The sequence below is a fragment of the Mus pahari genome, chromosome 19, assembly GCF_900095145.1.
Source record: "Mus pahari chromosome 19, PAHARI_EIJ_v1.1, whole genome shotgun sequence".
Classification (NCBI taxonomy): Eukaryota; Metazoa; Chordata; class Mammalia; order Rodentia; family Muridae; genus Mus; species Mus pahari.
The window spans coordinates 26,674,614-26,701,345 of NC_034608.1; the positions used below are offsets into that span (position 1 = coordinate 26,674,614).

General features: G+C 41.3%; 1 long non-coding RNA gene across 1 annotated transcript in view; it reads right to left on the reverse strand.

Annotated features, from left to right (window-relative positions):
* LOC110337170 overlaps positions 1 to 26,732 on the reverse strand; it is a 406,848-nt gene that overhangs the window by 55,656 nt on the left and 324,460 nt on the right. The window contains exon 3 of the long non-coding RNA XR_002381249.1: positions 22,738 to 22,843. This is a non-coding gene — a long non-coding RNA (uncharacterized LOC110337170). The remainder of the gene's footprint in view (positions 1 to 22,737; positions 22,844 to 26,732) is intronic.

The following is a 26,732-nucleotide window of genomic DNA, read 5'->3' on the forward strand; positions in this document are numbered from 1 at the left end:
TTCATATCAAGCATTGAGATATTGTTCTCTTTCAACAACTAGACTACCCTTGCCAGTTCATTTCTGATTTGCAGTTAACTACAATTCTCCAATTTGTAAATTTGGGTTTGCCCATAGTTCTACAAGCTAATCAAGCAAATAGCTTTTGGATTTTTTTTTTTTTAAATTTTAGCTATCACCTAAGAATTCAAGCATTTTAAATACTTCTGGTAGGAGTGTAAAGCAATTGGGTTTTCAGTAATTGCTAAATTTGTTCTGTAACACAGACATCTTACCCATGACATATTAATCTTATCAAAGAAAAAAATTGTGAATGCATTTGTTAGCACCATGCAAATAATAGGGTGGATAAATTATACTTATAATTTGTCACACAGGCTCAAGTAGGTTTAGGTGTGGGTGTGAAAAGATGAGTAGGAATGGGTGTGTGGAATGGTGTGCATGCTTACATAGGTACACACATGTGCATGTAAGTGTACATCATTGGATGTTGTTCCTTGGGGTCATTCACCTTGTCTTTTAAGACAGGGTCTCTAATTGGCCTGGACCATACCAAGTTGGCTATGCCTGTGGGCCAGTAGTCTTCAGAGAACACTGCATCCCCAGCATTTTGATTATAAACAGCACCATCATTCCTGGATTTTGTGTGTGTGTGTGTGTGTGTGTGTGTGTGTGTGTGTGTGTGTGTGTGTGTGTGTNTGTGTGTGTGTGTGTGTGTGTGTGTGTGTGTGTGTGTGTGTGTGTGTGTGTGTGTATTTCTGGGTATCAAACTTAGTTCCTCATGCTCGCACCTATGTGAGAGATTTGTTGAATGAGCATGTCTCTAGCCCTCACATTAGAAAATAGGTGAGTTTCTTGCTTTTTTTTTTCCTCTTATGGAGGAGTTTTCTCAATCTAAATTCCTTGGTTTTGACATAAGAGGAATCGAGAGCCAAAATAAATACATTTCTGATAACAGAGTAGAACAGTCTTTTCTCTCAAATGGAAATTTCAGAATATTTGAGCCAAAGGTCCCAACCCTTTCTGCAGGCAGTGGAACAGGCCTCTAAACAAGCCTCAACAGAAGCAATGTGGTATATTTTTTTCTTGCCTTGCCTGGTCCTTCATTTCAGTCCATTGGGTTTCAGCTTCAGTAGCTGAGCTATGCTAACTCCAAAGAGTGTCTCATCCCTTGACAGTCACCTCTCAGTTACACATCTTCATTGCAATGCTGAGGATCTGGCCCACCCACTGCCAGTGTGGCTAACATCAGTCTGGACAAGTAGGACTCACCCTTTAACAGTTCCCTGCTTGTCACTCAGAAGCTGACCCCGAAGGAGCGGCAGTGAGCACGCTCACAGTGTAATTAAGTGTTAGGGCTGAGAGGTCAGGTGGCTGTACCGTCTCCAGCCAAAATAATTTGGAACCTTCATGTGGAGATTTATGATTGTGCTGCCTGGCCAAGCACCAGAACTCTGGCTATCTTAACTCATCCAGAACCTGCTCTGAAGAGCTAATGTATGCCTTTGATAAAAAAGCGCTTTATTTGTAGAGTATCACACATTCTCAGGCTGTCCCTCACCAACCTTGGTTGGAATTACTCATATGGCTTGGTTGAGATGTGCGACTTTTACTGCAGCCCAAGGCAGAGTTATCACTGAGAACACAGCCTTACAATGCCCCATTTACACTATCAACCTGTCCTTTACAGATGCCTTACAGCCATTGACACCTTCTTGTTAAACCAAGCCACAGCAGGCTTTGCCTGGGTGCCACACGAGGCAAGCCTTTTCTTCAGCCTGCAGATTTTCTCTGGAAGGGAGATGGTACAGATCTCTTTCGTTCTGACAAGCAACAAATTGAAAAATCTCTCATTTTGTGTCTCTGTTTTACAATCAAAATAGCATTTCAGGGGCTGGAGAGATGGCTCACTGGTTAAGAGACAAACTGTTCTTATAAAGGAGTTCTTGTCCAAGCACCCATCATGAGTGGTTTACAGCTGCCTATAGCTCCAGCTTTAGGTGCTCAAACACCTTCTTCTTGTCTTCATGGGCACATCCACATGCCCACACCACCACAGAGATGTACACACATATACATACTGTTACTTATTTTCCATTTATTGAAAATGGATTTTTTTTCCTCATATAACATATCCTTGTTATGGATTCCCCTCTCTCTACTAACCCTCTGCTCCGCCCAATTCCTCCCTTCCAGATTCACTCCTTTTAGTCCCTCAGAATATAAGCAGGCTTCTCAAGGATAATAATAGAATAAATAAAATAAAAACCAACATATCACAATTAGACAAAACAAACGGACAGAAGAGAAGGCACAAGAAACAGATACCTACTTGCTCACACACCTTGTTCACACACCTTGTTCACACACTAGGAAATCCAAAACAAAGCAAAACAAACAAACAAGCACTAAACTGGAAGTCAGTGTGTGCATAGCAGACCCTTGCAGGCCCTGTGCATACTGCCTCACTCTCTTTGAGTTCATATGAACTTTGATTATTGATTTATGTTTAAGGTTTATATTAAGCTTTCTTGTTGACTTAAAGGGTCTTGTTTTCGTGGTGCCCTCCCTCCCCTCTGCCATTTACATTCCTTTACCCCCTTTTCTAAAGGGCACCCCCAGCTTTGAGGAGAAGGATTTAATGGAGACATCCCATTTGAGGATGTCTTTCAAGGTCTCTCTTTTTCTGCATAATGTCTGGCTATGGGTCTCTGTATTTGGTCCCATCTAATGAAGAAGGAAACTTCTCTAATTATGACTGAGCAAGACACTGATCTTTGAGTATGTTCGTTAGGAGTTACTTTATTGTTACACTGATTTTAGAACAGTTGTATTTGGTTTTACCCTTGAACTACTTCGTGCCAGGTTCTTAGACACCCAGCATCAGATACGTGTTCCATCTCATGGAGTGGGCTTTAAATCCAAATAGATATTGGATATTCCCACAAGGTTTGTACCTTTGTAAACTTTGTACCACTGTTGCAAAAGGGTATCTTATAGGCTGGATGGCATTGTAGATGAAAGAATTTGTGGCTAGGTTGGTGTTTACTTTTTTCTTTTGGTAGCCTGAAAGGTTATCTTTCCATACCAAAGAAATTAGAGTGTGGGCCTGAAAACTCTATGTAGGCACCAATTTAACTTCTCAATGTTCATTGATTTATGTAGGTATTGTTTTCAGCAGTGGGGCCTTGCCATCATTTTGTGGAAACTAACCTATAGTTTTGGCAACAGCATAAGTTGTTCAGAAACTCTCATAGAACCCAACAACCAAACTGGATGTAATACAATTCTATACTGGAGGCTTCATTTGGTGACAAGAAATGACCATTTTGGGGCTCTGTATATCCCATTATTTGGTTTCATTTAGAATTCATTTAGAATGAATTTATATTTCATTTAGATTGCTTTTAGATCTGCATATATTTTAGGTAGCTTCTGCTGTATTAAGTTTTCATAGTACCCTTTAAATGGCCCTTAATTTTATCTTTCTTTCCCTGTGTTTTCTCCTTTGTCCTCCCTCTCATTTGATGCTATCAGGCCATCCATCTTTCCATAACAACCCATTCTATTACCCTTTGCTAGTGAGATCTTTCTTGCTTACTCTATACATAACCTCTGCGGATTTACAAATTGTAGCTTGTGTATCACTCAGTGAACAGATAATAGTTACATATAAGTGAATGTGTACAATATATATCTTTCTAAGATAGCTCAGGATAATTTGTTTCTAGTTCCAGCCATTTACCTGCATATTTCATATAACTTAACACCTGAGCAATATTCCATCATGTAAATGTACCACATTTACACATTTCGTTTATCTAGTTTTCTGTTGAGGGACTTCTATGTCATTTCCAATTTAAGGCTATTATGAATAGAGCAGCAATTGACATAGTTGAAAAGGTGTCTTTGTGGCAGAATGCAGCATCCTTTAAGTATGCCAAAGCATGATATAGTTAGATCTTGTGGCAGATCAATACTCATCGTACTGTGGAACTGACCCCCACCAACAATGGATGAGTGTTCCCTTCCTCAAAACCTCATAAAGAGCGTGATGAGAAACTAGCCTACAATGAGGTGCTGGTTTAGCGAGAGACCTTATCACATGGCCATAGGGTAGAGAGCAATAAAGAAAGATACCTAACATTCTATCTGGCCTCTGCAAACCGGTGCGTGGGTACACATACTCCCACATACCATATCTCATATAAATACTTTTGTGTTCAATTTTTAATTCTGAATTTGGTTTTATTCAAATATGTGGATTTGACATGCTACATCAAATGCTCCTTGTTTTATAAAAACAAAACAGTAATAGTCATTAAAAATTTAAAACACTTTAATGAAATTATATGCTCAGTTTTTTTCTCTTAATTTCTAACAATAAATTCCTAGCACAATATTCTAAATGGGTTTTAAGATGCAATCACATCAAGTATAAAGCTGTGTTACCAGGGACCGGTTTAGCCCCTGAAGCCAACGTCTCTGGAGGTCAAGGGCTGGAAGTCAATTGCCTACTGTGTTAGAGACCAAACTGCATTCTCAATGGGACTCAATCTATCTTCAAAAGACTGCTGTGTGTTTTTACAGAACGAATGGCGTACAGACACCAAATTACAGTAACTCAGACAAAATGAACTAGTGGTTTTAAATTCTAATTTTAACATAGTTTAAAAACTGTATGTTATGAGAACAAAAGGAGTCTATTTTCCACCTGACAATGATAAACGATGGTGAATATAGAAAAACAACCCATCTCATATACTGGTGCCAGTTTTGTAAATTGCTACAAAATTTTTTTGGAGAGCAATTCAGCAATTTCTATAAAAACATAATATGCTTACATCCATTGTCCTAGTCATTCCACTGTTGGAAATACATACCACAGATATGGTGCCACACCGAAAAAAAGAGGGTGAATGAGGCTACTCAATGGAGCTTAAGTGCTCAATTCACCCGCAAGAGCATCAGTCCCATCCCCTGTGTCCATATGCAGTGTGCCTAGGTAAGTGAGAGTAATGAGGAGAAATCATATGTGTGGACAGAAAAAGAATAAAAGCAGCGAAACCCAACGAGGATAACTTTGCTCCTGTGAAATCATTTGTTAAAGGATTAACTTATATAATAGATGATCATGGGTAAGCAGAGATTTTCCGGAGAAACAAAGCCAAAATTATATAATGCCATAGAGACAAAGGAAACAGATGGGAAAGCAGAAAGACAGACAGACAGAGACACAGTGTTTGCTTCTGAAGACCTTCAACAGATTCGATAGGGCCCGCTCACACTGTGGAATATAAATGCTTTCCACAGACTTCACTGAATTAAATGTTAAAGTAACATACATAGCATCTAGACTGGGGTTCAGGCAATCAAATAAGGACCACAGTGTGCCATGAAACATAAATGATCAAAGACACATATGGGTATGACTAGAGAGCAGCCAAAAGGTAAACAAATGCATGAATAAATTATATGAAAAAATACCCGCATCTTCATGGAAAATTCCTGTCATGAAACCATTAGCTGTATGTAACCCTAGGTGATGTAATATAGTGAATATGGAGGAGTCGACTTTATCATCTAAACCTGTGATGCCTTCTTTTTCCCTTTTCATCCACATGCATGCACACATTGGATCTCAGTAGCTGCTTAACATATCAAATAACATAAATGTAATTAACATGAAAATATATGGAATTACTCTTGTTACTCATGAGTCCTTTCACTCTGTCCTCTACCACAGTCTCTAAGACGTGGGCTTTTCTGCACCTGCTTTCTCTAAGCTGCAGCTCGGGGTTGGGAGATGGCTCAGGGAGAGAAAATGCTTAGAGTGCAAACACGAGAACCCCTATTTAACCCAGGACAATGTAAAAAGCAAATGTGGTATTATGTGGCTGTAACCCAAACATTGAAGGGACAAGATAGGTGAATCCAAAGAGACCACTGGCCTGGCAGCCTACTCAGAACAGTGGGATTCCCAATCAGTGAGAGACAAGGCAGAGAGTGATAGAGGAAGATGCTGGATGCATGCCACCACTGGCAACTATACCTGTACATTTACATGCATGCCTCACATGTACCCTTCCCGCACACATCATTGTCTGATATTCTTCCTGTGACTTCTCTGAATCTACATTTCTCTTTTGACCTCTCCACCATCTCTACGTGTTTTCTTCCTTCTTGTCCTGATGGCCAGATGCACTTCTCCCTTTAAGATATGAAATAGTTGGTCATATGTCTACACCACGTGAGCCTTGTATGTCAGATTTCCTCCAGTAGGGACCACTGAGGATGGCCATCCCTTATTTATATCTGTTTCTTTCTGTTCTCATCCTAAAGCATAGAGCTTGCCTTATATTTACCATGCCTGCCTCAGCATTGGGACATGTGCTTGAGGTGACTTCATGAATATCATAATTCTATGTATTCAAGAGTCAAAAATTATGAAATTCTGGAGATTCTGAAACCCACAAATTAGCAATTTCAAATAGCCACAGGTGGCACATCAGCAACTGAAAGCTAAGGTACTTACATCAGGTAGTGCCTGAACATTCAGTATTCCATGCCAATATGTTAATCGTATGTTCTCTGCGACACAGAAACCAGCTCTATGCAAACCAGCTCTTTGCTCTCCTATCTCTGAACCTACCATTTGTTAGGTATCTTACTATGTTGTATTGAACCTGTTTTTTTTAAAAAAAAAAAAAAAAAAAAAACATTTTAAATGGACTTGAATACTCATACCCTTTCAGATGAGTATTGTCATTGCATCTTTGACAAGTAAAGACTGAAGCTAGAGAGAAGATTGAGGCATGTGCCCAGATGGTGACATGAGTGGTAATTATGGCAGACCCACTGAAGCTCAGCAGTGAGTTCTCTCTGCTACTGCCACCTGTAGACTCTGCTGAGACTCTCTTTGCGCTAACTCCTGCCACAGTACCTCAGCATAATGTACTTAGATTTCATTTAGATGTCCATCACTTCCAACCACTCAGCTCCCTCTTATCTCTTACATCCAGAGAATAGAAATCCAAAGGATAGCATTTCTTCCAAAGCAAACTCATCTTTCGGCCTTCAGTTACCAAAGTGAAGTAAGTTTGATGTCTACACTGACAATCGAATGCTTTCTTCACAGTAGATGACCCATGAGCCATCTCTTTTCTTAAGGAGAATTCTCATTTTTCTTCTAGAAATATAGATGTCAAGGAATATCAGTCTTAGTTCTACTGACCCTTTGACCCAACAGGTCTTCTCTTGAGTAGTTTTTCCTACTGCTGAGTCCTACTCATGATCACTCACTAGATGTCAGTGGCACTGTAGAGTTCCAGCTGGGACACTCACAATGTCCCCCACACCTCACTAAATGTCATCTCTGTCAATAGAGGGAGTGTCAAATTTTTCTCCTTAGTAAAATGCAGAATAGCACCTCGATATCCCACTATCCCTGATACTCTATTGACTTATACTAATTTAATGATCTTCTCTCAGCCATCTCTGTTTTCATATTCTAAATTCCACTGGTGAAATTATAGTATTTGCAACATTTTTGTTGCTATGACCAAAAAAATGATTAAAAACAATGTAAAGAGGGCTGAAGAAACGGATCAGTGATTAAAGACCATGTACTTCTTTAGTGTAGTTTCCAGGAGCCTACTGTCTGTAGATGACAGACACCTGTAACTCCAAGCCCTGCCCTCTTCTGACTTCACATGTGCAAATACACTTTCTCAAGAAGAAACTATCTATTTTGTCTCATAGTTTGAGATGATAAAGTCTGTTATGGCAAAGAAACATGGTGGCAGGAGAGAGGGTAGCTGATCACATTGGAGCCATAGTCAGGAAGCAGTGCAATATGCATCCTAGTGTGTGAGTCACTTTCTCATTTTTATTCAATCTAGAACTCCAGCTTGTGGGCTGGCACTGCCCACATTCAGGTCTGGCCTCCATTAACATCCACTCAAAGAGTCTCTGTACAAGCTCATTGGATCAGTCCATTCCATGCAATGATATCAAGTAAAGCTTTCCCCAAGACATCTTGTACCACATGACTTCTCTTCAGTGTTCCCCTGTGACAGAACAGTTGAGGGCCACATTGCTTGACCTCGCTTTCTAGAGCCTACAGAGTATGCTGGTCCCTCAGGATCTGCAGCCTTAGTTTACATTTCTCCTCTTTGAGTATCAACAGGGCAGCTTGTTACTCATCAACACTGGGCTGTGCACATGGCCTGATGCCTTCTCCTAATACTACCACCTCCTTTGGAAAAACTCTCCTCCCACACAGCATTCTCTTAGGAAAGATTCTTTTCTTTCAAGACTAAGGAGATAACCTACACTGCTCACAAATGTTCACTTCCCTGGATGACCTGAAATATGCTGCTCTCCCTGCTGAAGCAAGATGGCTATTTACATAAATTCCCTTTCACCTCTCGAATAGGCTTTTCGGGCTACCAGCATTTTCTTTGTTGGACTGAAAAATTAATGATGGGAGACATTTAATCATATTCTTCTTTGTGTCTTATCACACTTCCCACACCAATGTGCATTTAGGTGTTTTTGTTTGTCTAAATGTATAGTAAAAGCCAAGTTATTTCTTGCTGTCTTAAATCAGTTATGACAATTTCTCTCTTAATTGGCCTACTGACTCCTCTCACCTCAACCCATCCTTTGCCTACAACAAAAGGAACTTTCCAAACACAAGTCTGATCACGTTGATTCTGACTTAGAACATGGAATAGCTCCTATTGCTGTTAGATGGAAGCAAATTCCTTTGTAGTGCACAGAAACCCTTTTGTGTTCTGGTTATCTTGATGTGCCTCAGCAGTCCAACCTCAACCTCATCCTCTTCCTTGGCATGTTGTCAAGTTTCTCAATGTAGCTGTCCTGCCAGCCTTCTGTTTCTAAGCCTTCTCTCTTAGTTAGGGTTCCATTGCTGTGAACAGACACCATAACCAAGGCAACTATTATAAAGGACAACATTTAATTGGGGCGGTCTTACAGGTTCAGAGGTTCAGTCCGTTATCATCAAGGAGGGAGCATGGCAGCATCCACTCAGGCATGGTGTTGAAGTAGCTCAGAGTTCTAAATCTCCAAAAAAAAAAAAAAAAAAAAAAAAAAAAAAAAAAAAAAAAAAAAAAAAAAAAGACAGGAGCAGACTGTCTTCCAGGTATATAGGAGGACTGTCTCAAAGCCCATCCCTACAGTGACACACTTCCTCTAACAAATCCACACTTCCTAATAGTGCCACTCTCTGGGTCAAGCATATTCAAACCACCACACCTTTCGTACCTCTAACTACTCTGTCCCTTCACCCAATAATGGCTTTGCCTGTGTGTACCTGTATTTTTAGTCCATCTCCCAATATTGTTCAACAAGAGCCCGCACTGCTAAGTGATGGGATCCATTGTAGTTCCTGTAATATTTTGGAGAGCTGACTCCTTTGGTGAGTGGAATGCATCACTACATGATAGATATATAGACAACATGAGCTAGTCTTTCTAATGCCTAGGATGATGCTGAACAACAAAAGAAGTTGCAGGGACTGGCTTGCTGAGTTCCTGGATGGACAGATGAATGTATATGTGTATGCATGGATGGGTGGATGGATGGATAGATGGATGGATGGATGCATAGATGAATGCATGGGTGAATAGATAGATGAATTGAAACCTGAAAAATCAGTATTTTTATTTACCAATGAAAGTGTAGAAGCTTTGAGATTACATTTTTTGATTAAATGAGATCAACAGGATCAGTTTATTCTGAAACCTAAATGTTTGATATTACTGAAAGAGAGACATCTGAATGAACAAACAGCCACTCACTGCACTTGTCCATTTTATATTTAGACAATTTAAGCTGCATTATGTATTACCCTTCCTCACCCTGTCGGACACTCAGGAAGCATCTCTACTCTTCTTCTAAGTTGGTGTCACACAGTATAAATCCCATGTGAGCTGTGATGCCTGTCCACAGATGCCTTAATGGAATCTGCCTGTGAAGAGGCACATTTGCCCTCACTCTGCCTCTAACAGGTGCTACTTCTCAATGCCCTTTGCATAAACACTTAAGCATCTCTCCACCTTGCTCCTTCAGCACTCTTGACCCCTCACCTCCACCATGTATCAATCTTATGATTCAAGAGCACTGCCAGGAGAATTGAGAAAATCCAAGGGTGTTAAATCACACATGTGGTCCCATTTGATTGCTAAAACTACATGTCATAAACTAATGAATTTATAAACAGTATAAATGTATTCCTCACAGTCCTTGGGGCTTGGAAATTGAGATCAAATTACCTTAAGATTCTGTTCCTGGTAAGGGCCTGTTTCCAGGTACATAGATGTCACCTCATCATGTCCTCACACAGCAGAGAGAAAAAGATATAAAATACTCTGGGGTCTTCTCTAAGAGCCTGAGTCACATTCAAGAAGGCTCCGCATTCACAGCCTCAAGTCCTAAAATCCAAATATTATACACAGGAGATTAATGTCATTGTGTGGCTTTGGTGTTAGAGGACAAAACCTTGAAACCACAGCGCATAATAGTTATACACTATTCTTATCAATAGCTGTTGCGTTGAGACTGTTACAGTTCTGTCCTCTAAAAAACACAAATGAGCTAGCTAGGGGGTATTTCCCTTCACATTACAATGACTTTACACATTCACTTTTGTGTTTGAACTCTCCCTGAATGATTTTTGTCTTGTTTAAAGATGGAAGATGGCTCAACATGACCATCCATCTCTCTCTGCTTCCTTACAGAATAAGCAGCAGCCTCAAGCGCTGGTTGTCTTAACTTCCTCACCATGAAGGACTAAACTCTGAAACCGTGACCCAAATAAACTTCCTCTCTTTAGGATGTTTTTGTCTGAATATTTTACCACAACAACAAGACAAATAACTAACACAGAAAACAAAGAGAGAAAACTAAAAATAATGTGAAAAGGCTAAGTTACTGGCTAAGAGAGGACAAAGAAATTACAAAAGAAAGTGATGGAGTCACGTATAGTAAAATATGAAGGTAATTCTATACACGCTTCAACAGCCAAAGTCTGGGTAGAAATAAGGCCTAAGTCGGCTATGCTGGCTGACTCAAACCTACAGTCTCAGACTAAGAGTGTGAGGTGGGGGGTTGAGATGAATGTGGCCAACCTGGAGTGTATAGATGGTGCCAGGTCATTCATGATTGCTGCCTTTTGTAGACTTTTTTGGTGCTGTGGGAAAACACTATGAGCATAAGCAACTTGGAAGGAAAGTGTATTTCATACTACAACTCTCTGGTAACAGTCCATCACTGAGGGAAGACAGGGCAGTGGAACTCAAACAAGAGAGGAACCTAGAGGCAGGAGCTGATGCAGAGGCCATGGAGGGGTGCTGCTTACTGGCTTGGCTCCCCATGGCTTGTTCACCCGGCTTTCTTATAGCACCCAAAACCACTAGCCCAAGGGTGGTGTGCCCACAGCAATCTGGACCCTTCCACATTAATGATAAATCAAGAAAATGAACCACAGACTTGCCCTCAGACCAACCCAGTGGGGGATTTTCTGAACTAAGGTTCCCTCCTTTTAAAGCACTCCATCTTATGTCAAGTTGTAACCCGAGCCAGGAAAACTATATAACAACATGGTAGTTGCTCAGCATGTAGCTCAAAGAAAAATAAACAAAAAGGAAGAACCTAACAAAGGGAAGGAAAAACACAATTACAGTATATGTAACTATAGTATATACAATATAGGTATAACTATAACACATGGTTAGCAAAATAGTTTGCTGGCCTGTGAAAGGAAATATAACCTCAGAGGAAGGAAATCTGTCCCAAAGAGAAGACAGAAAGAGTCAGGCCAACCCTGGTCTCTGAATGGTAATAATTAATACTTACTATGCTTGTACTTCCCCGCAGGCCCAGACAAGACACCTTCCATGCATTATACCATTTAATCGTCACAATAATTGTGAGGTAATTATAAACCTTTTACCTATTTAAAGGTGAGAGGCCCTTGTGATCCAGTTATCTATTTCAAACAGAATAGCACATTCATATAGTCATGTGGCTACAGCAGCCTGTAACAGTAACTGTGGGCTCAGGAATGAGTGCAGATGAGCTATTAGGCTCAAGTCCCACACACTGTAACTGCACCTGGTAAAGTATATGTGACCAAGTGCAGCTGATGAGCCCTCTGTGTCTGGGGGACAAGACAGGTGACAGCTGTTCTCCAGTTTCTTCCTTCCAGTCTGAAACTATTCAGGTGGGTTCCATAAGTCTCATCCTGCAGCAAGCTAGCTCAGGCATGTCCTTCTGCAATGGAAAGTTTGCAAATAGGAACTTACAGATGCTGTTTGAAACCACCACCCTCACCCATGGTTCACAGGCAGTCAAAGTGCCAGGAACAGAAGCAAAGTGGGCATGTGTGAGATTACTGCATGTGTGACAAGGCCAGAGACTCAACTGAGAAAATGCCCCCAACAAGAACAGGCTGTAGACAAGGCTACAGGGCATTTTCTTAATTAGTGGCTTATGGGAGAGGTTCCAGACCATTGTGGGTGGTGCCATCTCTGTCTGGGCTGGTGATCCTGGGTTCTATAGGAAAGCAGGCTGAGGAAGCCAGTAGGAGCAAGCCAGGAGGCGGCACTCACTGTATCAGTGCCTGCCTTTAGGTTCCTTCCCTGACTTCCATTGGTGATAGTTGACATGGAAGTGTAAGTCAATAAACCCTTTCTTCTCTAAGTTGCTTTTGGTCATGGTGTTTCATCACAGTCATAATCACCCTAAGACAGTCACCTTCTAAACAGTGTGGCTCAAGAGTGAAGAGTGATCCCTACAGCAGAGTAGGTCAATCAGATCACTGGCCAACAGCCATCAGCAGTTAGGTATCAGAACTAGGATCCAAACTTGAACCATGTGACTTCAGCTCATCCCTGTAAAAAGCTAACATGATTGGGGGAGGGTTCCATGCGTGAGGTTATGGAAACCTACAGGATAGCCATGAGCAGCATTCTTGGGAAAGTGGTGCAATACTGTGAGCTAAAAGAGACGTGTTTAGATTCAGCTGTGCCTTGCTCTAAATTCCTCCATATTGTATAAAATACTGGATTTTCAGGCTGTGCCTTACCCTAGGAGTCTGCATTTTACAAGAAAATTCATTTTGAGGAAGAAGGATGATGATAGACCCTAGGTAGAACCAGACACTGTAGCACCAATTCAACATAGGCTGATATATCACTTATTCCTGGGAATAGAAAGCCACCAGACACACTCTAAGTTCTGGGTGGGTGGGGTTAATTTAGACTGTAGGGACACGTGGGGATATTAAAATCATAAAAAAGAAACCAAGCTAACGTATCAGTCACACCAAACAAATAAAAGTGTATCATTCCCTTGACTGAACCTCATAAAGTGATGGACACTTAGTGCTCTGATATCACAGTATTGGAGATAAATGGTTCTAAGGTCATTTTATGTTCAGACAACAGAGCACTAATATGGATTTCTAGCATTGACCAAGACAGCAAATCTAGACATCTGAGGGCTATGAGTCAGCACACAATGGTTGACACACTGGATATCTGGGGACCCAAGAAGAAAGTAGTAATGTAATATATTATATAACTATTCCTGCAGAATGCCACTTTAGTGTTGGCTATATATAAATATAAGGCCTTCCACCTCCTCCTTAACCAGCCTGCCTGTTGTGTAGGCTTCTGTGCTCTCATGAGGCCTATGTGCCTGCTGGCAGCCACTTGCCTAGCAACCTTTACCCAGAGTGAATAAAGTATGTTTTATCTGCCCTTGACTCCTTGCAATCTCTTCAGTCTTTTCAGACCACCTCTGTGCCCCCTTCTCTGGCATTAGAACATGGACTTTACACATGCCTCTACCTATCATCTGATACTGGCGCGCTCAGGACCAAGGACTCTCCAACTTCGTCTCCTGCTGCCACAGCCTTCTTTATTCCACTACTGACCTGTCCTCCTATTCCTGCATCTGGACCTAGTCCTGACAGGCTGTTTCCTGCTCCTGGACAGCTTTGGCCTTTTACCCCATAGTTATACTCTGCAGCTTCTTTCTCAAATCTTATTCCAACTGCTCTATCACGAGCTCCAACCTGACACTGGTCTGGTTTATTATTTTGTCTATAAAGACATTTTCTTGGTCGAACTCTGAACCATCTTGAACTTAGCTGCAGCATCTTTGGCTTGAATAGAAATATTTATTATATTTAGAAAAATATTATGTTTAGAAATATATTATATTTAGAAATATATTTAGAAATAGAGAAATGGATATATTTGTTAGGTAATGTGTCATGTTGACATGAGTGTTAATATTAGCAATTAAGATTGGAATAAAGAACACACATTCACTTTGACCAAACTACATAGGGAGGCATAATGTATGAAGAGTTTCTAACTTTGGAACAGTAAACATTGCAAATTCATTACTATCTGACACTGTAGGAAGATACAAACATGTTCATCTATGTCTCTGGTACCACATACTAATGACACCTGCATTCAACCTTAAAGCATCTCATTTCAACTCTTCCCTACAAAGATCTAGAGTACTGGGGAGGGCCCTTAATGTATGGGATGCCTACAGAGCAGTCATGGGAAACATATCTGAGAAGGTATGAGAAGAATATAATAGAGATAGAGTCCAAAATCCAGTGAAAAAATGAGAGAAAGAGATAAACTAAAACCGGGTGTCAGTTTGCAATGATAGCTGCACCAAGATGGAAGGCTTTGGAACCATTGCTTCTAAAACCACGCAACAGCCCCATCAAGAGAGGAAAGCACTGAAGAAAGAAAGGACTCTGTGAATGTACCACCACATTTATTTATCTTTCAAAGGTCACTCACTTCTTATATCGTTTTTTCTGGTTTTCATTCTTGAACATTCTACAAACAGATTTTATAGTGCAAACTGCTGCCGGATACTTGTTTTTTAAAAATACATCTATGGATTACAGCTGAAGCAGTGGTCAAGACAGCAAAGACAGCCATCATCATCTTTGGTTTTTTTTTTTTTTCATATTTATTTTGTATCCAAGGAGGTTTTCAACACATAGCACAGGGTAAACTGAAGCTGGGCATCCCCCTGCCTCTTCTCCTCCAGTGGTAGGATTACAGGTTTGCACTTGCACATATAGCCCAAACTGTTTTTTGCTTCTGTTTTTATAGCATGCTGTGTTTACACCTATGTATGTGTATGTGTGGGCAAGTGCGAAAACACAAGTAGAATTCAGAGATTACCCACAGGTGTCTGTCTTTACTGCTATCCACCTTAATTTTTGAGACAAGATCTATCACTAACCCTCGAACCATCTTATCTGTCAAGAATTTACATGCTTTTGAAGAAAACATAATAGCCAAATTCAACAAATATAACTGATGACAACCTTCTTAAATGTGACCAAGAGTGCTGTGTTAGGGTAGCGTCAGGCATGAATAAAAAGCAAAAGCAAACAAAAACATCTTAAATGTTAATTCATCTGAAATGAATCCTTTGTGAAGGCAGCTGCTGGGGTCATTGCCACCCACACTCAGCTTCAACACAGAATAAAGTAGACAGGTAACATTTTTCAGCATCCGTGAGTGACATTGAATTTAATTTTGTCCTGTAGCTAACTTCTAACTCGGTGTCTCCCCTGACAGAACCATTTTCACTGCAAGGCTAATCTGGATGTCACGGTCACGGTCGGAAGCACTCATGATACCATCACTTCCGTCACATGTCCTTGGCCATCAGTTGCTCTGCCCTGACTTCCTGCCTTAAAGTAGATGGTACTCCCAATAGACTAGAGTGAGAGTCGGTCTTGGGATAGAGTGGGATTCTCTCTGACCATTATAGAAGCTATAAGGGTAAGAACCAGTTAGTGAAATAAGAGACTGACTGGGAGCAGTGACTCCACTTGCCACCATAATAGCTACTGTCCACTAAGTCACCCATAGATGTTTTTTGTTAGTCATCCTAATGCTGTCATTCACAATCATAAGAATCAAACGCAACAGAATTTTCAATGTTGTCTTTGATATATTTATTAGTTCCTTTTTATCACGGTACCCAAGTAGAACAGAGGCAACTTGTTAGAGGAACAGGCTTAGGGTCTCTAGCTTCAGGACTCAGAGTTCATGGGGGAGAAGATGTGGGGAGCTGCTGCATGGAGGCAGCATTAAGGTGTGAGTAAATCTTCACACCAAAGTCAGACAGGAAGGGAGACAGCCTTCAAGGCCTGCTACAAGTCTCCCACTAAGTCCCACAGGCTCCCAAAACAGCAGACCATCAGGACATCAGGAGAGCAAGCGACGAAAGGCAGGATCCTATAAAGGGTATCTTACATTTGAACTTGAGATTACATTACCTGCAGCATCGCTTTCAACCCTGAAGACATTTCTAGGTCAGCAGGTGGTACTGATTTTCAACCCAATAGAACCTAGGAACAGCTTAAAGGCAAATTTCTGGGCCTATCTGTGAGAGATTTTCCAGCCTAGGTAAGAAGACCCACCCTACCCGTGACCAACGCGTTACCTAGGCTCAGGTGGTAGAATGCTAAAAAAAAGAAAGAGAAAAACACAGAGACAGAGACAGACAGACAGAGAGACAGACAGAGACAGAGAGACAGATGGAGAAGGGGAGAGAGAGAGAGAGAGAGAGAGAGAGAGAGAGAGAGAGAGAGAGAGAGAGAGAGAGCTCAAAAGAGCACTAGTAACCTGTTTACTAACTGTGAACACAATACAGTCAGCCACCTTACACTGCAGCCAGGCCTTCCCTGCCATGACAGACTATACCCTCGAACTGTGAGACAGCTAAACCTTTCTTTGGGATGCTTTTGTCAAGCATTTTGTCAGGAATACAGAGCATCATTGTGCATAATCTAAACCCAGGGCAACAGTGGCTTGTCACTGTGGAGAGAGACAGCCCAGGCTTCTTTGGCTCAGTCAACTCCATTTCTGCCCATGGATCAGTTTCTGAGGGAGACAGCGTCTTTTACTTGCTCTTGATTTTGTCCTCACACTTTAGACTTGCAGCCACTTATCAAGATGATTCTAATATTATAGATTCCCCATGGTTTTTATTCTCCCTGACAATGCCTGAAGCCACAAGGCAAACGCTCTGATGGGGGAGGGGGAGGGAGGTACAGAAGAACAGAATTCGGATCTGGTGTTCTGTTAAACTGTCCATGTGAAGTGAAGCTGGCAATTCCCCCTTCCCAGCTGGGTTCCCTACTTCTAAACATGAAGTGACTAATCTTTGCCTGGCCTCCCCTCAGGGTGTGTCGGGAAGACCAACAAGGACAAAGTAGATGATGTTCTTTGTAAACTGCCGAGCAATGCATGCATGCTATACGGGTTTCTGCCTCATTAATCTCCCACTGTGGCCTTGGAAGAGCTGTGTCCTGTTCTTTTTGCCAATGAGGCTGCACAGCTGGACAGTCAGGTTAATATCATCCCACCTTTAGCTAGGTCCCCCTCCTGCTGACCCTCTGCTCTTTCCCATGAATGCCCATGATTTATCTTTTAGAAGCAAAACAATATATCCTGATGACTTGCACTTGTTGCTCTGGCCTGCCTGCTATGCTCTTTCTAAGGCATGCAAGGAGCTGTCACCAAATGCAAACATGACCACCAATTAACACATGCTTATATCTCCTACAAGGGACATATCCTTCTCTTTTTCCAGGACTCAAACAGTGTGGCTTCTCCCTCTAGGTTTTTCTAAGCACTATGCAAACACCCGGCTACATGATGCTGAGACTCTGAACTCGGGAGCAAGCTGTGACTCTTGGAGCCATGGGGCTTTTTAAAATTATTAGTGCTGTCCCTGGAGTTGCAGAGAAGCACATTGAAAAATATCTGTTTGTCTTCAAGCTACCCTATTTAGGAACTGTCTTCAACCAATTGCAACCCAGTACCTACACCTCTCTCTGTCCACGGAGAGCAGTGAGGGCTGATGGTGACCTATGCCTGTCTCATTGCCAGCACTGAGATCTTATATCCTGGGAAACTCCCCTCATCTTGAACAAACCACACAATTCGTCACTCCAGAAGAGTGGTTCTCTATTTAGCGCCTACCTGAAGCGCAGTGAATAATTATTATCTATCATTTACTTGTACAAAGCATTTGTGGAAAAAATTATTTAAAAAACAAAAGCGTGAGCACTTCATTTTTGCTCTTTCGTGAGAACAAAAATGTTCTTTCTTTGTCTTCCTGGGAATTGTGGCTGACCTGGGACACCCACATCTAAAGCCAAGCCTGGGTTCTTCCCTGCATATTCTGTTTCCAACCCTTTCAATGAATTCTCGGCTGGTTTTCATGTTTGCAGTTCTCCCAAACAATAAAGCAAGAATGTTTGTCATCCACAAACTACAGCTGCAAGAATAGTGTAGGAGTGATAATTGGCTGACACCCAGGAGAGGAAAAACCAGGGAAACATCTCCTCCAAGGAAATTGATCCTTGGAGAAAGGAGGCCATCACTCAGAAAGCTAGCTCCTGGCCAGCTGGGGCCACTCTCTTCCACCTACAATGCCCACCTGGTGCCAGCAATGGGGTTCCAGTCACAGCATGCTCCCAGGTCCTGAGACACAGATCACCTGCCAACACAATGCTTCCCACACCCAGTGGTGGTGACTGCTGCGGTTGCAACAGTCTGAGGTAGCCTGGGGGGAACTTTGCTTCTGTTTCCAAATGGGCCTCAGAGCTAGAAAAGGCCAACCACCCTTAACCCCACAAAGAGACCTCTTTGACAGGGAAGCTTTGAGTCAGGGAGGGTTTGGGGGCTCTCTGCGACAGGCAGCTGTCAAACAGGGCCTCTGGCAGAAAGGCAGTAGGAACATGGATCCCCATGAAAGAAACACTACAAATGTTTGATCCTCTTATCCCTACTCGTCCCACTTGGATTCCTCACAGACAATGGCGCAACTTAGGAGAGTCTCAACACAAAGAGCCGTTTATTCTCCCCGATCTTGGCAGAATTGCTACTGCCTTTGAACATCTTGTTGAGGGAAATCCAAAAGGTTTAAAAAATCATCCCACTAGTTTTGAATCTTCCCTTGTAGCATTTGAGACCTGCGATCATTTATATCAAGGTCAAGACTTACAAATAATGTCTCTGTGTTTTCTCGATTCCCATGTAACGGGGGTGGGGGTGGGGGGGAGGCCTTTGCATAAACCTGAGAAGGTTTTTAAGTCCCCTCTGCAGAGTAAAGAGCTGTGAATCAACACCTACAAATAGCATGGGTACAAGGCTAAAGGCAAAAAAAAAAATGCAGGACAAAGAAGGCAGGGGCCTGGAGACATAAATAAATGAGCCACAAACTCTATAAGGAGAAGAATGGGGGAATTTGATTTGAAGTCCTTTTGTCCACTTATTCTTTCTAGAGAAGGGAAGGTGAGGAGTCATATTGGTACCATGACTGAAGCTACAGTTTCTGTCATTGAGGTCCAGATGCTATGGATTCCAGTCAGTGCATACAACACATCTCTAGCAAGCCAGAACAGAAGACCCCTCTGAAGCTCAAAGAAGGTTCTGGAGATCCCTGGTACAGGCACCTGGCTGCAGAAGTATAAAGAAAGACTAAGTGTATACGGTCTCCTCACAGCCAGAAGATAAATTCTTGTCCCTGAAACAGAAATTTGGGGGGGCTTTTTTTAGATATATTCTCCATTTACATTTCAAATGCTATCTCCTTTCCTAGTTTCCTCTCCAACAGTCCCCAGTACCCTCCCCCCTGCCCTGTCCCCCAACCCACCTACTCCCACTTCCTGGCCCTGACATTCCCCTATACTGGGGCATATAGTCTTCCCAAGACCAAGGTCCTCTCTTCCCATTGATGGCCGACTAGGGGATCTGCTACATATGCACTCTGGGGGTACTGGTTAATTCATATTGTTGTTCCTCCTATAGGGTTGCCGACTCCTTTAGCTCCTTCATTGGGGGCCCTGTGTTCCATCCAATATATGACTGTGAGCATCCACTTCTGTATTTGGAGGAACTGGCATAGACTCTCAAGAGATTGCTTTATAAGGGACCTGTCAGCAAAATCTTGCTGGCATATGCAATAGTGTCTGGGTTTGGTGGTTGTTTTGGTGGGTGGGGCAGTCTCTGGATGGTCCTTCCTTTCATCTCAGCTCTGAACTTTGTCTCTGTAACTTCTTCCATGGGTATTTTGTTCCCCATTCTAAGAAGGAACGAAGTATCCACACTTTGGTCTTCCTTGTTGAGTTTCATGTGTTCTGCAAATTGTATCTTGGATATTCAGTTTCCATGCTAATAGCCACTTATCAGTGAGTGCATAACATGTGTGTTCTTTTGTGATTGGGCTACCTCACTCAGTATGATTTTCTCCAGATACATCCATTTGCCTAAGAATTTAATAAATTCATTGTTTTTAATAGCTGAGTAGTACTCCATTGTATAAATTACCACATTTTCAGTATCCATTCCTCTGTTGAGGGACATCAGGGTTCTTTCCAGATTCTGGCTTTTATAAATAAGGCTTCAATGAACATAATGGAGCATGTGTCCTTATTACAAGTTGGAACATCTTCTGGGTATATGCCCAGGTGAGGTATTGCTGGATCTTCTGGTAGTACTATATCCAATTTTCTGAGGAACTACCAAACTGATTTCCAGAATGGTTGTACCAGCTTTCAATCCCACCAGCAATGGAGGAGTGAAACAGAAATTCTTAATCTTGGTCCACACTAGCCACTAAGATCATATCAGTCAAGACCTGTCGTTGTCAGTTCGGTTACTATAACAAACTGGGATAATGCATATTTCCATGCATTACAGGCACAGGATCAAAGGGATAAGTGATTCCATATCTGGTAAGGGCTCTGGTACTAATTTGCAAATGAGCATTTCTTTAGATCTTCTCAATTCAGGGAGTAGAGAAAGAGAGCAAGAAAACTCCTATGTCTCTCCATATGGACACTAATCCCCTTTCCCAAGGAGACCACCCTCATTATGCCATTACCTCCAGGGAGCTCTATTCCAGTATCATCACAGGGGAGATATAGATTCCAACACAGAAGTATTTTCAGAGGACACATACTCTCAGTACCTATATACCTGGGTCTTCTAGAGAAACAGGACTAGTCTTACATGTACAGTCCCTTCATTCCCACCGTGGGAATTTTCAGGCTTACCTCTTGAGGTCTTCAGGAGACTGGATAAGACCCACACACTCTGAGTAATCTATTCTCTGTTCCATCTAAAGTCACTGAAAGAAAGGTATTAACCAAAAGTACAAAATGCCTTAACATCACACCAGCACTAGTGTTTAAATAAAGAACTTTTTCTACAGCCCAGACATATGGATGCATACATAAGTCCTTTGCATAGATCCACCCAATTTTTTATCAAGTTCAGCCATCCTGTTACACCAATCACAAGGTATTTAGCAGAATTCTTGGGGTTCTGCCTGGCATATGTCAGTCGACGTCCATTCTGATTGTGGTAATTACAAATCCTACCCCCCCACCCCCCCACACACACACATGCATGCACAAACACACCACACTGCTGAAATCTTCAGGGTACAGGAAAACAATTTCTTCAACTTGAGAGCTATGGTAGAAAACTTAGGTTTGATGTATAGTACCACAAACAGTTCTGCACTGTTCCAAGGGTAATACAGAAGAGCCCAATAGTGAACCAAAAACATAGCTCAGCAGATAAAATCACTTTGCCCATAAAACCAATGACCTGAATCCAATCCCTGGAACTGACCTCCAGGTGAAAGAAAGACAAGATTCCATAAAAACTGTCCTTTGACTGCCAGACTTGTGCTGTGACCATACATGTACAGCATGCACACAGCGACATATGACAATAAATACTAAACAGAAATACAAATTTTAAGTGTGGTGACATTTCTCTATCTAGATACTTGTCTTTTCCTTTGAGCATTGCTTTAGTACACTAAAGGTTAATTACCTTAATTAATATTAATTATTCTTAATTGATATTCTCTTGTAGGTTCTCAGGGAGCAAAACCCCTTCTCTTCTAGGCGCCACCCACTAGAGAACACTGACCTACCACTGCCTCAGGTACCATACTGTCCTGAGCTCTTATTAGAGCTATAGTAGCTTTTCTCCTAGGACTTATCATTAAAATCCAGTCATATGACCTAATGGAGGCAGGTACCCCAGTAACTCTAGTTAACCCTTGCAAGCAAGCCTTAGAATCTTTAGTCAAAATGATGTAAAGGCTTAATATCATGAGTTTATTTGATATTTCATTAAACAGAATATATTTTACTTTCTGAATACATAAAAATACCTTTGAGCTTGATGTGGATGCAGGCAAAGTAACAAACCTACTTTTCCTAAATTATGGCTTCTTTTTCTTATTCACTATGTTGCTATTAACAGATTTGTATGTACCATCCTAATATATATGTATGTATATAAATGTGTCCTGTGCTCTTCCAACCATCTGGAGTGAAATGGCACATGGGTGGCAAACTGCTATTTTAAGCACTGAATGCATTATCTATAACTAAGCATGATTATCTCCTACACTGTTAATTTCCTGCTGGGTCTGTGTAATTCTGGTATCTTCATGGTCCATGCACAACTGTGCAGCATCTTACATTAAGCAGCCATGTACATTAAGGAAGGAAACCAGAGTTTTCTTTTAATAGTATGTTAGCTACAGCATTCTGGTGCCAGGGTTGCAAGACGAAGACCCCAGGAGGCTAGTAAACCACTGTTTGTAACTGAAGAATACCTGTTTATTTAGCTGCTTCAATCAAGGCAAAGAAAAGCATCCAATTTGGCTTTTCGGCCATTAAGCATCATAGCCGGATATGGGAATTTCGTGTTGGCATTCCCCTCTGTTGATTTAAAACAAAGAAAAGAGCAAATTTTTTTTTTTTACTGGACTCTTAAGTGGCTGCATCTTCTGTTTTACAGTGAGGTCAGCTGAGAACCATATGCTAAATGTGCACACTGTGAAGTACATCAGAGCCTGCATGTCCAATAAAGTGTTCATTTTGCAAACCTAGCAAAATGGCTGTACAGACTCAGGCAAAAGCCAACTCTGGGGTTATTTCTGGTGAGAGGCTCCTGGGGTTCACCAAGCCTGGCTGGATGATAGCACAGGGCTCCTCCCCAACACAACTGAGTGCTGACATCTGCTATCCTCTTCCCCATGTTTAAAAAAAAAAAAAAATAGGTCTAAAGACCCTAGGAGTAGACAAGATGTTAAAGGAATTTCTTCAGTCTTTGCCCTCATCCTCTCTGTGTGGCACTTTCATCCTGCTTTAGGAGAAAATGAAAGTGAGTTATGTGTATTCAGGCCTTCTTAAAAAAAAAAAAAAAAATCTGTGTTCTACATTACATTTCCAGTACAGACTTTCCCAGGTTAGAAGTTAGCCTAACATGCTCATCAAGGAAGATATCACAGACAGCAGGTCCTAGTCCATCTGAGTCTTGGAACTGCATAGCACTTGGAACTGCTCTCTATTCACCTGGAGAAATCAGGGGCTTGGGCCCCACCTCCTCTCAGAGAACAGGAATCCTAACCAATTAGACTTTCACTCTCTGTTATATTTAAGAACATTCAGTCTTATACTCACAGTGAGAGAAAAATGGAAAACAGGTTTGGGCTCATTCTGTGTGAATGCATGCATTTATCCCCTATGAATGCAAGTAGCCTTTTGTCCTCTTTGGTTTGCAAGTTTATACCACAGCTTGAGGGTGAAAGCAAGCAGCTCCGACTTGCCGGTTTGCACGTGTATTCTTAACTATTTCTCACAGAAACTGTGAAGGATGGATATACTAATTCGCATTTGCCCTCACAGATACTGCTTGCATTTCTTAGATTTATAAGAGTGGAATAAAATGTCCATGGTCTTCCTATTTAGGTATGATACACAATTATTAGAATTGGGAGGGGAGGGGGCACTGGGAAGTGAATCCAGAATGCTGGTCTTCTACATGCCAGACCATTGTTCTACAGCTAAGCTGCCTTGACCAATTTAAGATTTAAATCATAACTTTGGACAATTACCATTGTAATTGGAACACAGATTCCCAATATTCTCTTATCCTGAGTCAAAGCTGTTCTAAAAGTTGTTTTAAATGGTACCAATTACAATAGTAAGTATCTATCTGCTAGTACCGAGTATGGTAAAATGATAAAAGATAATAACTAGAGGCTTGATTACAGTCCAGCAGAGGATAAAGAAAAGTATTCCCTTGGTGAGGTTTAGAGAGATAGGTTAAGGTTTACCAACAAACCCAGATACTTTTCAAACATCCTACTCTAGAGTTTGAGCCCTTTCCCTGAGTATGATAAATGTTTGCCTGGGCTCAGGTTCATTGAAACAAGCCAACGAAATTTCAAATATTGTCACCTAAATGTTATCCCTTAAGCTAGGTGGAGTTGTACATGCATGCAGTCTCAGCATTCAGGAACCAGAGGTAGAAGGATCAAGACTGAATCCCAGGTTACACAATGAAACTCTGATTCAGAATAAGTAAATTTCATTTCATTTTAATCTTCCATTATACCAAACTACATCCTCGTTTGCCAGGCAGTCATATACAACCAACATGTCATTCATATTTCTTGTTAAATCTTGAAGTACACGCAAAAATGAGAACCAACATGAGCTAGGAAAATCTTTCTGAACTCTCTTCTCTGGACAGTTTCACACTCAGAATCCCAATATGGTCTTGCCTGCGTGTCAAATACATCTAAAGCTACTATACATAACATAAATTCTAACAGTAAGAGTTCAGTGTTAGTATCTAAGAATGAGAAATAAGCCTAGTAGGATAGAGTAACCCTTTCTGAGTTCTATCAGCAAGACCACTTGCTAGTTTCCAAGAAGTATCTACTCAATATTTACTTAATGGGTAAGTTACTGTCGATGAATCGATGAACAAAGTGTTTCATATCAGAAATTCCATAAACTTCATGTTCTAACATTTTAATCAAGGTTTAAAAGAATGGATAGTCTGGAATGACTGTGTAAAACAAAGTTACTCAAGATTTCTCTGAATACAGGATTGCCTACACGCTGGAAACACAGCAAACACCAAGTGAAGGAAGAGACAAACTGAACCTTGTGGAAAGGATTATTCATCTAACCTTATTTGTCCCAGGAGAGTTGTAGCGTAGACATAGACTCACCTTGTAAATGAATAGTTGGCTGCAGTAGAAAGAGAAGATAAGGCAAGCCTTGAGGCCCTGCCAGCTTTCCCACTGCCCAGCCATCACCTACTGAGTAACACATAATTGGTCTGGGAGACATGGAATGGGAGAGGTTCTAATTATGGACAAGCTAATGATGCCCAAAATAATTACTCCCGGAGCCTTTTGCATTGTGTGGTTTCCATTTTATGGTTTTAAGAAAAGAGAATGTGACATTCATCATGGTCAAGTCCAAATTCTTTCAAGATGATAGAAATGTAATACAACTTGACATGAAAGAATTCTACTCAGTGACTCCATGTGTACCCCTCCTGACAGACTTCGCAGCTCTTATTCCTGACGTGGATTCTTTGTAGGGCCTGTCAGTCATCTCAAACATCACATTGCATTTACTCTCCTTGAAAATACCCTGCTCTGACCCTCTTCACTTCCTCCCAACACTTTATATCTCCTAGAACATTACCCTGCCAGTTTTCTGTTTATCATCTTCCTGCTATTTTATACTTCCCGTGTGTCTCACCAGCCTCCTAACAGGGTGTCTGCTCTAAGCCCACACCCCATAGAAAACCTCCTACAAGTTAGATTCCTTTCCCAAAGTGTTAAATGATAACGCACTCATTAATTCTGAAACTGTCTTCTATTTTTCTCACTTCCTCTTTTTGTTAATTGCATTGCGTCTAAGCTCAAACTTCCCAGGTTGCCACATCAGTATGCATTTTAAGTGTAAGATTGCTTTACTGTGTGTAGGGGGTAGGGGATCTCTACCGAAAGGAAGATGAGACTCCCTCTAGTGCCATACTCCCACTCAAGACTGAGTAAGAAGTGCCACGAAACAGAAGGAGGGTATGTTCAAGGCACCAGGCACTTCCTGATAAAGATAAAATGGCTCTCCAACTGGCAAGGGGGAAGAAACTCCCACAGTCAGGACCCGGGTTGATAAAGAAGCCAAAATATCTGGAATATTTTAAATGATCTACTGTAGAACTGCAGAGACTTTGGAGGGATGAGTCCCTTCCACCTTGTTTCTTTCTAAACAGATTACCTCATCATCTGGCCTTCTTACTCCACAACTATGCTCAGTACACACTAGTGAGGCAGCTATGCTCAATACACACCAGTAACTCAGCATGCTCAGTACACATCAGTAACACAGCTATTCTCAGTACACACCAATAAGGCAGCTATGCTCGATGCACACTAGTAATGCAGTTGTACAACATGAAAATGAAAAGATGTGAGATGACATATATGTACAAAAATGTCATAAGGAAGCCCAATATTTTGTACACTAAAAGAATGGTTAATTCAGTGGGACCAGAAATAGAACTGGAGATTAACAGCCTCACATTTGATCACTTTCTGTGATCACAGACATGATATCAACCAGTTACTTTGTAAAAGCCTTCAATGGGCCTTTCTACTTTGCTAATTCTTTAGTGCTTACCGCAGACTCATTAACACAGAGTTGTCCTACCTACAAAATATCAGTAAACTTCTAACTGTATTGTGTTTTGCATACCTGTGTATGTGTGTGCATTAATACATGAATGTGTGTGAGCAAG